Here is a 17,210-nt window from a genome sequence, read left to right as displayed (position 1 = left end):
AAGAGAAAAAACATCGTCTAAAACATTTCCTTTTAGCAATGGCTGTTAGTCCTCTATGCTATTCATCTCCTTGCTTGCAGAGCAGGAATCACAGAGGAACAGGAGATTAGCCGGAAGGATTAGCCGAGCAGGGGCAGCTACGTAGGGGAGGTTGAGGTGGCTCGTGCTGCCTGCAGGTCGAGGCCTTGGTACGTGACACAGCCCTGGGACTTAACAACCTCAAGCTGTGGGTTAAAAGTTCCTGCAGGAGGGGGAAGGAGACAGCTGCCCTCGCTGGTCCTCACCAGAAAATCAGAGAGGGACATTTACATGTTTATTGTTATATTTTGGAAAAGGAGCAGCTGGTTATTGCAAGTTATCTGTTTATCTTCCTGTTGTCCTTTTCTGTTGTTTCTTAAAGCATCCTTTGTTAAGCTGCCCAATATATCCGTTGCAAGTGAGGAAGATTAGCTCATCGGAGCATTGTTCAGTGCTCAGTTTAATTTTCCCAGGTTTTTAGGAAGACTCTAGAGCCAACGCTTGTTAGTGACCCCTAACATTTGAATTCAGCTCTTGTTACTGCCAGTCAGGGATTGACAGAAAGGTCACACAGTGAAATAACTCATTTCAAGGGGAATTAAGCTCCTAAATACCTTTTCCAGATTTCAGTTCCTCTGTGTCTCAGCTTCCCATTTGCAAAAAGGCATTCCCATCTCAAATAAATTATAAGTCTGTGATAAGTTATGAAACACTTGATTGCTGTAGGAGGAGGAGGCATCCAAATACAATACATGGCAGGAATCTAGGAGACACAACGTTCCCTCTTTGCGTGTGTCCTTCCTTACTCAGGGTCTTGCTAGTTGAAAGAGAGAAAGAGAGAGAGAAAGTAGCATGCCTCTATAATTTATTACACTGTTGTAGTTAGTAGAATTTTTTCCAATTAATGTTTTACAAAGGTGGTGGAAAAAACTAAGTCTTTGTCATCTCCATGGTTCTAAGAATAGCTTAGTGATTTAACTCTTTGTGATTTAACATCCTTTCATCAACATCTTCCTCAGTGTTATTTTATTTCATGAGAGACAGTTTTCAAAAATATTCCAAGAAATGAAGCAATACAGGAAAAATGACTGAGTTTTTGGAATATAGAAATATATTTCTTTGGGAATCCTTGAAGCAGATGAAGTGATAGACAAAAAACGTTTCACTGTAGCTTCAGCCTGGGGAGCTTGTACTTTCAGAGCATCTGGAGCATTGGCACAAGCTCCCATGTTGTTTTTTTCCTTTAATCCATTCATGATCCCCCCCCCCCAGTTATTCCATTCTTTGGCTTAAAATGAAAATAAGTGAACCCAGTAAGCATTTAGAAAGATATAAAGCTCCGGTCCTTGCCTCATGCAAGCTTCTATTCATATTTGTAAAACTACATTGATTGGCTCCAACTAAATTTTAGCCTTTAATCCATTGTACAGCTACTAAAATGGACTAATCAAAAATTATTTATTGCCTAAAGTTCAGATGGACTTAAGTGAAAATGCACCATAAATCTTTTAAGATCTAGCCAGCACTATATCCTTCCAAGCTTTAAACTTCTCTTGTCTTGGTGGATGATGATGGAGAAGGAAGTTAGTTTTCCAGCTGGGAGGCGTGTATTTTCCACATTTTTTTGGTGTTTGTTGTGTACTCATTTTGTCCAAGTAAAAATAGTGTGAAAGAGTGAGATAGTGCAACCTGTCTAAGGCTAGATTAGTTTCAGCATTTCTTGCTCAAACTGCATATTTTGGGTAAGATTTTGTTATCCCAAACGAAGGACTGATCATGATTCCAATATTTTGCCTTTCATTTTTGCTTATGTTCTCCACCGTCAGTTCAGGATCCATTAGAAAGTCGCAACACTTGGAGGAGGCTAGAGGCCTATGTAAAACTGTTGTGACAGGGCTCCTGTTCTTTTAAAGCCTGGGTCATGCTGTGGGGTAGACTTTAAACAACATACATAAAGACAGCTGATGCACTGGGGATTAAAGACAGATCTAAAGCATGAAACAATGCTCACAGTTGCTCATTATTAATGATCATGTTTGTGTCTGTTCTCTTACGTGTCTGTCAGTTAGCTTCTGAAGTTTAACATGCCTGATGGGCTTATTTGAGGGAGGAAAGATGACATTAAGGTGTGGAGGAGAGCAAATCCATGGAACATCATGATTGGAAGCATGATGAGTGCAAGGAAAGCAATTCAGAAGAGAAAAAGATAGAGACCTTTTATTTCTTTTCTTTTTTTGTTTTTGCTTTTTCCCTGAGAGTAGGGGCGTGCGTCCTTCAAATTTTCTTTACAACGCAGTTTTTTTCCATTCCAGGCCCAAAAGGGACCATTGCAGTAAATCAGTCTGATTTCCTTTGTTACATTAGCCACAGAACTTCGCTGAATTAAGCCTTGATCAAAACCATGTGTGAGGGTAGAGGGCGAAAGGATCCAGGCAGTGAAAAAATCAGCTGTTTTATCTTGGAAAAATTTGCATGCCTTGTGTAGTTGCCACATACTGATGCTCGACTTCTGTGCAACCATTGAGCCCTGGTAGGGGCCCTGCCAATTGCTGAGGACAACGGCAGGGTGCTGAGGCAGTGAGACAGGAGGTGGCAAGGTAAGGGATATTTGGCTGGAATACAACAAGCTGAGATATGGTTGTCCCTTCTTTTGTGCGTGTGCGTAGGGCTGTTTACTTTCAGTTAACAAAATGGCAGATGTAATTATGTCATTGTGTAGATAAAGCTGTGTTGTGCTTAGATCTTAAAGGCTGCGTGCAATTCTGAGCCATCCCAACTTGAACAACAGACAGCAGAACTAGAATAAATAGGAAAAGCGCAGCAAGGGTTATCCCAGGTATGAAATGTCTTCAGTACCAGGAAGAGTAAATAGACTAGGACTTTTCAGCAGAGATGCCATGGGGAAAACAGATTTGTAAATTCACATATGGTGCGGAGAAAGTGAATGATGGATACCTTCTTACTATTTCTCTCTCCCTCTCTCAGCCTTCTATGTAGTTCTGTATTTCTGTACAAAAGCTAGAAAGCTTGCAGTGAAATTATGATGCAGCAGCTTTAGACCAGACTGAAGAATGTCTTTTTCACGAAAGTCACAGCAGTGTTCACGTAACTAATTGCTACAGGATGTTACGGAGTCCAAAACTAAATGATTTTTTTATTATTATTTTTAAGAATCTGTATTGGTGATTGCCAGATATGATGGGTCAGACTGCAACCTACAGACAGTCCCTAAATTATTTGCTAGAAGCTAGGAGGGCACCGTGGTCACAGTGACTTTATCTGCTCTATTTCGTGTCTTTTTGTCCCCTGAAGTTTCCACTGTTTGTACTTTTGAAACAGGACAAGGGGCTAGGTAGACCTTTAGCCTGAGTCAGTGTGAAAGATCGTAAGATCTTCCAGGGAAGGTAAGGGGAATAACTCCATGTGCATTTCAGAGTCTCTCCACTGTTTTTCCCCCAAGAAAGACATGAACTTCTACTTGATTCTGTGTAATTGAATCAAACCCGCCGATCCTGAAGGCTTTTAAAATATTTTTCCAAAGTGGATTTTATAAAGTTAGGAACGTATTAGCAGCTTGTATTCAAATATTAGTTCTTTCAACTCTCACAGAAAAGCTTCATGAATCTTCCCCTGTGATCAGTTATTTGCAGTTCCTCTGGTGGCCTGGTGGATTAAAGTCTAGAGACACTAGGTTTCTGTCCCGGGAAAACAGTGTGCTGTTGAATCTGCCTGGTATTTTGAGATAGCAATGTGCAAATAAAGCCTAAGTAAGGAGAAAAATATGGACTAGTTGAGTAGGGCTGAAGTACATCTTTCTGGTTGCAGGCATAAACTGTATCTTGGCTTAGACCCCAACAACTCTGTTGAACCCTCTTTTCCTTTTTATCCAAATAACTCCAAAGTGATGCCATAAGAAATCCAGCTGCTAGTCATTCTGATATAATGAGTCATTCTGAATTTTAATGAGAATATTTCCCACCAGGTGAAGGTCGTCTTTTGGCACTCTGTAGCCTGTCCAGTTCTGCTTCTCCCATCTGAGAATAAACACTTCTGTTACCCTAGTTATAGTTCTTCCTTTAAAGTTCATGAAGTGTAATGCCTGGGAATGCACACAAATTTTGGGCATGGACTCAAGTATCTCTCTGTAGGAACATAAGCTACACCAAGGTTGTGGCTTCTCTGCTGGTACTGACAGAGTGTGCAGAGTGAGAAAATGTAATGTGGAGGTGTGTGTGGCGCCAGTAGTTCATGCAAATGAAATATTCAGTCCCTCTTATTTCACTTGTGTCAGTGATTTTCTCAGCCAGGCTTCAGTGGTTTCAAAAGTGCAAACCTGCTGCTTTCTTCATCACTTGCAGGGCCACTGGGACCTGCACTCAGCTTGCTCTATGGGAGTCAGCAGCTGCTTAAATCAGAGAAGGCATGTGGCTGATTGAATCACCTGTCATATTGATTTATGGAGCTCGAAGGTCATTTCTTTGTGTCTTGTAAGTGATTTTCTTTGGATGAGAAATATTAAAGAAATTGTAGATGACCTCTTTATTAAGAAAAATGTAAAAATAATGAATAAAGACAGTATTTTTTTGAACATTCCAGTGGGGGAGGGGGAAAACCCTTTCTCCCATAATGGCTTCCATAGTTTAAAAAGGAAAAAGAAAGCCTCAGTCACCGCTAACAACATCTTTACAATGTACTGATCTATCTAGTATTTTCTGAATGGGTGGTTAAGGGTATTGCTGCTCCTCTTCTGACTGAATTTAGGTACTTGCTCTGAAAGCTTTTGCCACAGGGAAAGAACTTTCTTACAATCCATATCTAGTTTCCTATGCTGCTTACCCTAACTCCTGTGTTGCCGTTCATCCATTTAGTATACAGTTCTTCTTTTCATGCTTGTTCTGGGGACATTGCTTGTGGAGTAATATGCTCTATAAGGTAAAGAAAGGAGAATCTGTCTATGTAAGAATACGGAAGGCATATCTGAGCTGCCTCTGCAAGAGATGTACCACGTTCTAACGAGGAATCATTTCGTTGTCTGGAAGAATTTATCTTTTAAAGTTTTCAAGTGAAAAAAAATAGAGATGAAAGGCAAAATAAAACCTATATCCCTTGTTTTCAGTACACCAGTCTGGTTATGCCTGGAGAATTTTTTTTTCCCCCCCTGGCACACTAAAAGGCACGTGCAAGAGCAAAACTTGGCCTCTTTTGTTTTTTATTCTGTATAAAGATTTTTCCTCATACCTTTCATTCCTTTCATCTGGCACTTCTGACTGGGAATACTGCTGATCACATGCATAAGACTGAGAGCAAAACTCCATGAAGAGCCACGAGCATTCACTTCCACCCCTGAACTCCAGGTATCACATGCATCACATACTGCTTCTATTTCTGTTGAAGCAAAAAGCTTTTCTATAGTGAGGCTGCTGTTCACTGAGTAATATGGAAATCGTGGCAATGTCAGGGCTGTTATCCCATCAGGAATTCTCAAAATAACCAAAAATGCCCCACGGGAGACCCAGTGCTAAAACAAGTTTGTTTAAAGCTCAAGCTATGCAGAGCAGATTTCAGAAATTTGAATTGCAGTTTGCAGAACTGCAATTCTGATACAAAGTCTGTTGTGTTTTTTTTTTTTTTTTATTTCCACCTTGCTAATGAATCAAACATGGTTTTTTATCACAGCAAAGGAAACTTTATTCCACAGTCCCATGCAAGTGATGCCTTAGCAGCTGAGCTTGGGTTCAGTTCTGGTAAAGGAATGAGTGGATCCACAGAGAGGAATTGCAGAAATGCAGAGTTTATAGAACTGCTTAGAGTTCTGTCAAAACTCTGGTAGCATGAGCTGAAAGCAAAGTATCAATTAACTGTGTCAATATATACAGTTAATATAGGGGGGGGTTTGTGGTGGTTTTTTTTTGTTTGTTTGTTTGGCTTCTTTTACTGCTTTGATCAACTTTGACTTGTCACTGGAAAAATGCATCATTTCAAAAGTACTGATTGTGAAGCCCAAGCAATTGCTCCGAATCTCAGCTTCTGAGATCCCAATTTCAGACAAGGTGGATGAACTGATTTAAAATATATAACAATTTTTACTTTTAGAGACAACTAAAATGAATTATTTTCCTTTTTCCTTTCCAGAAATGTTCATCATAACTTTTCAATTATTTTAAGCTCTTCTGAAGTTCTGGGTTCCAGACAGGACAAGAAACAGAAGTGCAGTAATTCTGTGAATGAAATGGTTGTTCCAGCATTTCTGGCTCCTCTGGAAGGAAATTACTGTTATATTTTCCATATAAAATAATAATCATATGCTTCCTTTTGCAGTGACCTTTTAGACTTGATGAACAAGACAAAAGCAAAAAGAGATGTCTTCATGAGAGAGTGAATAGTATTGGCCTGATTGTTGCTGTCTGGAACCGTGTTAAATAATTTATGGTTGTGCAAAGTGGATGGAAAATGCTACCAGGTAGGAATGGCACACTTACCCTTGGTGTGCAGGAGTTCAAATGTTAACACAAGGTGCCAAGCTGAGGAAAAAACAGTGAGAGGGGAGTAGGAAGAGGGATACTCCCTCCTCTTTTCTTTTTTCTCTCTCTTTGTAACAGTGTATCAAACAGCAGTTTCTTTCTACAGGCAATGAACCTGTACAGCTGTAGGGAGTCAGAAAACAAACTTTAGGTTGCATACTGCTGCTTATATTCCACATAATATTGATAACAAAAAAAATGCCTGTTGTGAGGTTAAGTTCACAGCTCACCTGTTACAAACCCAAGTGATCTGGACAGTTTGGGTAGCCCTAGACTTTCAGAAACTTATCTGAAGCAAGTTTGAACTTCAAACTTGAGATATAACCGTACTTAACATTTTCAAGACCTCTTGCCTTGCATCTTCTGCAATGCCAGAGGTTCTCTTTTGCAATGGTGGAGGCGCTGACTTCTCTAGGGGAGGGAAGGTGCCTCTGCCTGTAGGAGGAGCAGGTAAGGTCCTCTTCTGGTGGAAGAGCCACTGGCTGGGGCTGCCATTAGTAGCATGTGCCTCCAAGCAAAGCTCCGCCTGGGGCAAGGCATTGCTAGAAGACACATGCTCCTCAATTATGGGCAGTCCTGTAACTTCGCTCTTGCCAGGGGCAGCTGGTCGACTGGCAGCTGCTCAATCAGACCTGACACATGGGATCTCAAAGTGCAAGAGAAACTGTGATATTTTATTGCAAGGTTAAGTATTACTATTAAAAAAGGTGAAATAGTAGTCAAGTGGATGAGATTCTTGCCCAGCATTCAATCAATCCTCAGTTTGATCTCTTCTTTTGCAGAAGAGAACATGTCTTTAAGAGGGGGAAAACAAGGAGATGAAGTTTCCCTCATTTTTGACTAAAATCCAACCATCAAATAATTAGTTTGCTTTTGTTTTAAAAAAGTCATGCATCCCTAGTATATTTATATAGATAAATATCATTTTAGTTGCAATTATTTTTGGCTTTTCACCTAGGATGGTACAGTTGATAACTGGTGATTGCTGTTAAGTAGCAGACAGGAACATCTGTAGCGCTGCAGGTCTGCTTGTTGACCTTCAGAGCTTTTACATTGATAAGAGGTTATTATTTTCTTTGTCCTGCAGGTGGAATAAAGATGGTGATGTAAGAAGGGTCATTTTTTTGTCCAGGTTTGTTTAGGGAGTTGGTGCAGGGCTGAGAATCCCCGTCATGCAAATGATGCCCTAGATCTCATTTCTTCCCCAGCAGGGCTGTGTTTCAGCAGTGGGTGAAAGCAGAGGAGGTTTGCTGCCTTTCTGAGGAAGTACTGAAGAGAGATCTTTCTGCAGCAGAGGTAGGGAGAGAAAGGCAGTTGCTTTAAGGCATTTAAGGTATCAGCACAGAAAACTTACTGATTAATTCTCTGTAGCTCATGTTAGCCTTTAACATGTGTAATTTGGCTATGATATTTGCCATTTTGAAGTATATCTCTGTAATCAGTGACTTAATTAGAGAGCAATACTGCTTTTTTTACATGGTAAGGGTTATGGGGAGAAAGTTGTTCTGGTATTTGTCCTAGGAAAGCAGGCATGTTTGCACACTCAGAAGCATTTTGGCATTATGATTCTGAAGCCCTTGTGGATGGCAAGTGTTACATAAATCAAAAGTAATAAGGGTATGATAAGATAGGAAGTAATAAATTCTATAAGTAAGCTTCACCACTTATATGCAAAGTTTGTTGTAGAGTTGGTGTCAGATTTATGTTGTGATGTAAATGACCAAGGGTGGAGAGTGGGAGCGGTAAATCACTTGACAAGTAGTTCTTTGGAGAAATGGTTTGGGCTTATGTTTGGCAGAGCCTACATGGTCCATGAACTACTTCTGACAGGATCAATGACAGGTAAATAAGAGAGCAGGCTACTATTAGGCTACTGTTATTAAAGCAAAATTTCACTGATCAGAAGGCTAAACCTCCACTAGAAATATGTTAGGAGACTGCAAATCAATTTAGCTGAAAATTGTTGATCTAGCGTATTCTGTGCTAGCATAGGTTTGTGGGAGGGTAAGGAGTGATGGAGCACGATTGTTTTTTCAGGGACAGACTGTGGCATTTTTTCTCATCTAAATTAAATGTAAGTAGCCAATCTCTCACAAAGCCCATGCAGGGTATCTTGCTGCTAGAATTGTTCAGCTGAAGAAGAAATGAGCTGGTGCTACACAGTGTGTTCTTGTTGAACCAGGATTTGGGAAACCTGGATTTTATTCTTGGCACTGTGTATGAGTCATCTTATGTTAACAAGCTTTGATTTCTTCCCTATAAAACAGAGATGATAGATAAAGACACTGTGGAGGAGGGTCACTTCAAAGCAGACTTCTTTCATCCTGCAGTTCAGGAAACCAATCTTACGAAGCAGTTATTGCACAAAGAGTGGGAGAAACTCATACCTCTCTCTTAAATAATCCTTTTATCAGAGGTAACCAAGATTAACAGTTTCTCAAGAATCATGTTGTCATTCCAGGAGCTGATACTACAGCTGAGGCTAAGACAGTGAGCAGAATCAGCAGAAATTAATTAAAGTTTTGTCAAAGCCATATCTGACATGACGTTTGCAAGTTTAGGTTCTCATTGCATGATGAATTTCCTGCAATTATTTGGGTAAGTAACAATAGCCTTGAGAATGAGCTTTTCCGTAGTTTATCCTTCATTTCTATTTCTGTAGTCATATAACCATCTCTGAAACAAAGTATAGCACTGTTATGGTTTTAAGTGTATTTCCGTGATTTTGATCAAAAGGGAATTCTCGTTTGTGTCTGAGAAGATTCTGAAGGAAACCCATTTACTTTTGGTTGGAGAGATCAGTATTGTGTGTTCGGACTATCATTTATAAAATTTTCTTCTTTTATTGATTCCTTGCTGTTAATTTTTTTTTACTTCATTTCTTTTCTTTAAAACTATTCATGTAGCTCTGCAGTTCTGACATTAAGTGTTCAGACACCTAAGTCATGGAATTTGTACCACAATTACTGTATACCACCAAACTGCATGGTTGAGCAGTAAACAGCTCATGAATGAATTATATGCAGTGGCTGTGGAAACCATAGGTCCGTCAGTGTCTCTCTCTCTCTCTCTCTCTCTCTCTCTCTCTCGCCCTCTCCCCCCCTCCCTGCCCCCACCCTTTATTTTTTTATGAGATATGTACTCAAAAATCCCAACAATAATGCAGTTTTAACAAATACCAGCATTTACATTAAGGTTAGATTCTGACTTACTTAGATTCAACTGCTCTAGGGAATGACAAGTGAAAAAGCAATCCATTTCATATCCTAGTAAGATCCATCCAGACTTGGGTCCAGGTCATGCCAGAGTAAATCAGCTATTTATCACCTTTTAGAGCACCTAGATTGGGATTGGATAGGGGCTTACTGCAAGGCACTGTTCTCCACTTGCCAGTCAGATTAGCTGCACTGGAACTAGTGTCATAATAAATTAACTTCGTACTGCAAGATAGGAGGAGCCCTCTGTGGCAAGTTGTCTCTGAAAGTAAAAATTAGTATATATTTTAAATCAGTTCATCCACCTTGTCTGAAGTTGGGTTCTCCTTTGTTCAAGGATGGCTCTACAGTTGCAATGGTGTCAGTATGAAACATAAGTTAATGTTTTTCTATGGCTACAGACTTAGCTTGGACTTCAGTGGATGTTCTGCACATAGAAGAAAAAAAAAGTGTTTCCAAGGGTTAAAATAAATTACTTACAGTATACATGTTAATAATGACTTATGTCTTGTGTAGGAAGAAGTGTCAGGTACTTCTCAGTGCAGTGTTTTGCCAGAAAACTTAAAGTGAATTACAGAGTCAATTATAAATTCTTTGATGGCACTGGCAGCAGGAAAGTCTGATCCATGAGATACAATGCGCTCTTTAAGCTGCAGCCAAAGATCTAATTAATAATATACCCGGCTGCTGCAACCACAACCTGCCCTTCTGGGCCATGTAGCTTTAAAAGAGTTACTTGATAACATAAAAAGTCAATATGTGGCTTCTTTCATGCTAATATGCGTTTCTTTCAGTCACACAGCCAACTATCAAGATGGCTAGGTATATCTGATTCTTCCTCAATGCAGGAAGAAGCATACATAGCCTCTTGAGGTCCCTGCCTAACCAACTTTTCTATGATTTCCTCTATCTTACATGACTTCTGAAGTGAGGGCAATGTTTTTGCATAAATTATTGCTCTGAATTCACCTTTGGAAGGTATTTTCAGGACTTGAACTTGGCAGCACAGATATGGTGCATGTGCATCTACTTGACAACATTTAGGTGGGGTTTTGGTCATCTGTAGTCTTGGCTGTGGATTTCTATCTCTGAAATAGGGAGTCCACGTCTTAATGTGGCATGGACTAAACATTTTATACCTAATTTAGGGAAAACAGAGGCTCTCTTTGAGGATTTAGTAGGTGGGAATACTTTTTTTTTTTTTAATGTCAGAATGACTGACATTAAATGCTGCTACCATTGTAGTCTTGTCTAATAGTTGTTTTCCATGGTCTGGGATGAGGGATTTTTGTACTATATTGTAGATTATCAGTTTGATTCTGAAAAAATAGACAATGATGGTGTAGCAAGCTGTACAAGTCCTCTTCTGCCAGCTCTGCTACAGCGTAAACTGGGAAAATCCAAATATTGCAGTCTAAGATGTTGCTATCCCCAGCTGTTTACCAGAACGGCCACCTTTGGCAAGGGCTTCGGTAGCTGGAGTGGCAGAAGCAAGGCTGTATGTCACGTGTCATCCCTGCTAGGTCTCACTCAAATATTTCAGTGAAAATTGTCCATGGTTAGTCCATAAGTTGTTCCACAGTGGAACGGAGACCACCATATTTCCGTCTCCACAAATGCATAAAGCTAGCCCAGTTGTGTGCCAAGCTGCTACCTTAGTTCTTGGAAGCAGGATACCACATTAGCATGGTACCGTGCCCGAGCTAACCAAGCCATTTGGTGATTGCCTGAGAGGGTTGTGCCACTTTGAGAGTGTGTTCGGTTTGTGTTGCCTCGGGGATTTCTATGCTGTGCTCCATCATCCTGCAGGGATGGAGCCTAGTGCAGTGCTCTGGAGCCCTGACTACAAGTGAGCCCCCAGGAGCTTCGGAGATTACTAATAATTAATGACACTCCTGTGATTCCCCCCACACACACACACACACTGTCTGCCCCTCCTTCATCCCCTGCTATAGGCATAAAATCACTCTTTCCACCTCTGGCTTCTGTACTAAGGGTCTCTGACACTGCAAAAGGGACCGCGACTCATTCCAGCTATGAGCAGGGGATGAGATGGGGCTAGGTTTGATTTTCTATGCAGCAAATAGGTTTGTAAGGAGAGTTTTCCAGAGGAAGCATGTCTGTTTTTAAGGACCTGGAGCAGTTGTTTATGAATAGTACACTCCAGTTATAAGACAGTAATTCCAGACTTACTGCTAAGGCTTGAAGTGCTGTCCTGGACCCACCGTAGTCTTTTGCTATCCACTGATCTACTCCGAGAGGTTGGGATTTAACCTTGGAGACATTTGGGATGGCCTATTTGATGTACAGGAGTGGATTTCACAGGCTGGGTTACGCGGGGAGGGGAGGAGCCCTGGTACAGGCCCTCTACTGCAGCCCCTTTGGCAGCAAAGAGAGATTCTACTGACCTCTAGCAAAGTAGTGGCCAGGGCTGCTGCTAGAAAACTTTTGCTTTGGCTGGCTGTTCCCCACTGCTGGCTGACATCGCTAGATGCTTTTTTTCACCACCTCCTCAGGCCGATTGCTTTCCCACTACCTGTGTTGTGAAGCAGGTGTCCCGAAGCCCAGGGGACCCATGGATACTCCTAGCTGGAAGACGAGTCTGGCTGCCTATCCCTTCTTCTGGGGTTTCTGTGTCTCTGGGCTATAAACCTTGAAACCAGGAACAGCTGGATTTTTCACACATTATTTTGACTACTGTAATTCTCTCAGCTTTATGGCATAGCTCCAAGATGTTTCAGACCCCACTGGTTTCTTGTAATCATCTCCCCTTTCTCTCTACTGGTTGCCATCAGGGCTCCTACCCTTCTTGTTTGGCATTGCTCTGCAGCCTTCAGGAACTGGATGTCTTTGCTCACTAAGCCTCAAGCCACCTTCTGCTGCTTTTCAGATGACTGTCCCTGAAATACTCCCTTTTTATTTCTCTGCTGCGCTCAGTGGGAGCCGCTGGCTCCCTTTCCTCCCCCGTGCTTCATCTCTGTTTGACTGAGAGTCCTCTGCATGCAGAGTAACTTTTACAGGCTGGGTCCAAACTGTGTCAGTGAAAGCACTGAGGCAATTTTCCCATGTAATAAATATACCTCATGTGATGCTTAAATCAGATTAGAACGGTGCCCAAGGTGTGTTTTTAATAAACAGGAGAAGAAAATCCTATCCCACCCTACCACCTTCCCCTCCGGTAATAGAGTATTTCTTTTAAGTTTGTCTTTCAAGACAGCTTAAAAATGGTCTTTTGGCCTTCTGATTCCCTTTCATTAAGTAGCAAGGAAACCGCTCTGGTCCTTTCAGTCTCGGTGAGCCTTAGTGTATCTAGCTGCAAATAAAGAATTTTCCCTTTTTTAATTTAATCTGACTTCTGACAGCCAAGGGTTAAATTCAGCCATAAATCAAAGTAAGGCAGACTCTAATTTAATTGCTTAGTTTAACCCTGCTGTGGGAATGGTACAGTATTTGCTGTTAGTATTGGCTGAGTTACATCCCTGGAAGTGCAGGACAGGTGTATAGTAAAATAAAAATGACAATAATTAAAAGACCTCCAGTTGAAAACTTTTATCAGCTAGCTCTCTGTTTTATTTTGTCTTTCTTCTGTGTTAAAACTCATCTGTTGTAAACTGGCATAATTCTATTCATGCCATGGTGGAGATTAAAGGAAACACCCTACTTTTTTCTTACCTATGCCTAGGAGCTTCAAAGCCTCATCTGGGATTGGCATCAGGTCACCTCAGAAAGACTTGGAGTGAACTGCGCAGAGCAGACACGGAGGAGAGGGGGCAGAGAGGTAACTTGGCTGGCCCTGGATGGCAGCAGGTCAGGGGAAGAACTGAGTCACCGAACTACATATCCTGCCTCCCGGCTGGAAACACCTCCCTCCCCCTCTCTTTAACATGATTTTCCTGATCCCTCAGTCAGCGCAGTGGAAAAGCAGTCCAGCCTCAGAAGGAATGTGATACGCAGCACTTACGTGTTCCTTGCTTGGTGTATTCTTGTATATACTTTTTTAATGACCTGCTCTTAGTTTCAAGGGACAGCTTAGAAAATGGACAGTAACTTTGTATGAGAGGAAGCATTTGCTGCAGGAGTGATACCTGTGTTTATTACAGTCTCAGCTTAGGTGGGTACAGGTTTGTGACCTGACCCACCAGGTGCAATCGTTTGGGGAGGTGATGGTGGCAACCCTACGCCAGAGGTGGACACGATGCCTCGGCAAGCCCCAACGTGGGAGCGCCTTCGTATGGCTCCTGGGCAGCTGGCAGTGCGCTCTCTGCTGGCTTGTTCCTATCTCCCGGGGGGTTTCCACAGGGTGAGTTAACTCACCCTGGGACATGTGTGTCGGCCCCATCCCCCCAGGACTGGCTCCTGCAAGGGGGAGGAAAAGGGAGTGGAGGGAGAGCTGGCACCCCATCCTACCTCCTGCCTTCACCCATGCTCGGTGCCTGGCTCCAAAAAGGTGCTGGGCGGTTGCTGAACTTTTTGCTCACTCCATGTGTGTAGACAAAACAAAACGAGTGGTACGAGTGGTTTGTAGAGGAAAGAGGGTTTCAAAGGAACGAGCATTTGAGAAAAGGAGCTTAGAAGAGAGTTTTTCTATTGTGAGACAATGGGGAAGGCCCCGCAGAGATGGCACGGACGCCTCTGTGTCCACGTGTCCCTGCACCGATGGCAGCAGTGACCCTCCACGAGGTCCCTGGTGCCTTCTCCTCCCCACACTGGAGCTGCTAACTCATGCTGGTGCGTGCAGCCTGGGCTGGGAGATACCCACTCCATCGTGGGCTGCATTTCCTCCTATACCCAAAGCTCTGCACGTGATAGGAAGATACAAGCGGAGGGAGGAGAGGTGAGTGTGGGGCCAAGCGCTCAAGCTAAGGATTTCTTGGCTATTCTTATGCTCGCATTCCTCTGCTTAAAAATGACTCAGTTGTTCTTCCTCTTGTGATATAATGAGCCACATGAGAAATTCCTTAGGTTAACAAAAAGTTGCGCTTGCATAACATCGTTCTTTCAATATGTTCTTCTCCTTGGGGAGAAAACTGAGGAGTAGAAAGGTTAAATGCTGAGATTGTCAAAGGAATTGCCATGACTGAGGAGCATAGGCTTTCTCTTGTCTAAAGCTCCTTTGGAACTTGGCTCCAGATGATGCAGAAAGGTAATTTTTTTATATATATTCATCTATTTTTTATTATTTTTTATTTATTTTTATTTTTTTACAATGCTTAAAGCAAAGTTTGGCTCATGTAGGGAGCAGGGCATACTGTACCATGTGTTAGACACTCCTACTTCAGTCCTCTGGTTTGCAATGGGCCTCATCCATGGACGTCTTTGGGAATTTAATAGGCTGATGGTGTAGTTGTCAATGGGACCAGCTAGGTTTGTACACTGGTGGTCCAGAGCACAAAATCCTACCTATATCGCTATCCTGAAAAGGAGAAGCAGCCTTGTCTCAGAGTTCCCTGTCCTGACTGCCAGATGTATTTTCCCATTGAAATATTATCAAATAGTGACTACCAGTCTGCACAGAGTAGTGATGGTGATCTACTTTTCTTTCCTGGATGAATGGAGACATAGCCTCTAACTGCAGTAAATGATATGGGAATTACAAAGCAACTGCAGGGCTGAGCAAAAATGTTTTGTTAAAGAAAAAAAGTAGCAGTAAGGACAGTCAGGGTTGGCAAAATTGTGGTGTGGGAAGGATAGAGTATAGAATTCAAAGAGCTTTTGGTTCATTAGCAAGCAAACATGCTGTGACAGCTCATTGTAAAACAAATGTTTTTCTCCATATGAAAATGCAGGCCTTTATTTAAAACAAAGGCTGAGCTTGAAATTATTTTCTGTGGCTGGCTGCCTGGGTATATATAGTGTCCTCAGTAATCACTGCTTTACCTGTTCACTCAGGAGAAGGGAAATCTAATGCTCTATAAATAAATAAATGTATGATCGCTCTATATTTGTGCAGCTTATAGCACAGCGGGCTCATGGGAATAACTGGAGCTTCTGGGGACTACCGCAGCATAAATAACAAGAGGGCTGAGAGCGAGACGAGAAATACCTTGCTGTGAAAAAAGCCTGTGTCATTTTAAAGTAGGCCTTTTATGAGAGTTAGGTGAAATGGTTTATAATGTATAATTTTGATCGCATATGTTTCCCCAGTTCAAACAATGCATCCTTTTCATTGCTTTTGTCTGCAAAGAGTTGACTTATTTGAAGTACTCAGTTACTTCCAAAATGATGCAGAGCAGTATTTTTAGGCAGGGTTTCAACTGAACTCTACTGTAAAAGATACCTAGTCACTGATTTATAACCTGATGTGCATCCTAAGCTCTAGTTACTGTGAAAAGAAAAAAAAAAAACAAATCAACTTCTACAGCAGTGTAGAAGCTCAGTGGGAATGCTGAATGCAGGATAGATGTCAAAATTTGTTTAACATGATTAAACCTAAAAATAATACTGGCTAATAAAGTTGGTTAAAAGAATGCTGAAAGAAAAACATGATTAGAAAATATTTGTTGAAACTGGAACAGTTTGTGAGTGTTATCTTGATTTTTATAGTTTTGAGCAGAGATGTTTAAGTGGGGAAAAAATTAACCATTATTTACTTGTATAACATCAGTATATTTTGTTCTGATTTATCTGCTTCTGTTGATTTTATGGGGATGGATTTCAATTTTCTATAATACTATTTTGTACTGTTTCTGCATTTGCTTTACCTGTCAAATCTTTTTGGCTTTGATAGTTTTACATATGAGATTTCATTTTGGAGTTTTCATTTTGCAAAATGTTTTCACCTTTTTCCCCAAGTTCAGACTGGAAAAAATACCAAAATAACAGTGTTTTCTTGGAAATAGAAGTGTGCAGTTTCTGACCTTTCAAGTCCCAGGCCTATTATGCAAAGCCCTTAAACATATTTTGAAGTTGCATTCAGGTTAGTGGAGATTTACACATGTATTTAAGACCTTCATTACAGAGTAATAAAGGGAAAAGAATAGCTTTGCGCTGTGCCAGAAATATTACAACAGACCCTTTTCAAGCCCATATATTATTATTGTATCTATAATTAAGAAGTTATTGCAACTGTTCATTAATTTCTTTCTTGGCATCAAGACCAGCCCCATGTAGACTGGCGCTTTCTCAACATTATTCAGTGTAACATACATAACTGTACATGCACGTACTCATGTATCTGTGAATATGCACATATATATGAATGCATTCAGGGTGTAAAGTAGAAGGCATTTTCATGTGCAGACTTCCAATAATTAAAGCAAACATATTCATAACAGAGCTGGAGAATTTTACGAGCAGGATTATGCTGTACTGTTTTTACAGTAAGGGAATTCAACTCTGACCTAAGAAGTGCCTTTCTATCCTTTTATCCTACACTTTAGATCCACTAAATGACTGAATATACACTCAAATGAAAATTGAGTGTATGATATCATCTGCATGACACACATATATATTT

General features: G+C 41.1%; 1 protein-coding gene and 1 long non-coding RNA gene across 3 annotated transcripts in view; both read left to right on the top strand.

Moving 5' to 3' along the window:
- Positions 1-17,210, top strand: part of LOC112996111 (golgin subfamily A member 6-like protein 25) — a 134,900-nt gene that overhangs the window by 74,904 nt on the left and 42,786 nt on the right. The gene's annotated exons all lie outside the window — the stretch shown is intronic.
- LOC135327303 (uncharacterized) lies at positions 4,380-9,496 on the top strand. 2 transcript variants are annotated; one of them, XR_010387407.1, is made up of 4 exons: positions 4,380-4,505; positions 6,337-6,478; positions 7,751-7,835; positions 9,001-9,496. It is a non-coding gene; the product is annotated as an uncharacterized LOC135327303 (long non-coding RNA). The 2 variants fall into 2 exon arrangements; XR_010387406.1 differs by having other exon boundaries at positions 7,748-7,835.

The sequence above is a fragment of the Dromaius novaehollandiae genome, chromosome 2 (assembly GCF_036370855.1).
Source record: "Dromaius novaehollandiae isolate bDroNov1 chromosome 2, bDroNov1.hap1, whole genome shotgun sequence".
NCBI classification, from domain to species: domain Eukaryota; kingdom Metazoa; phylum Chordata; class Aves; order Casuariiformes; family Dromaiidae; genus Dromaius; species Dromaius novaehollandiae.
The sequence above is the reverse complement of the archived record's forward strand: the minus strand, read 5'-3'. Positions and strand labels throughout refer to the sequence as shown.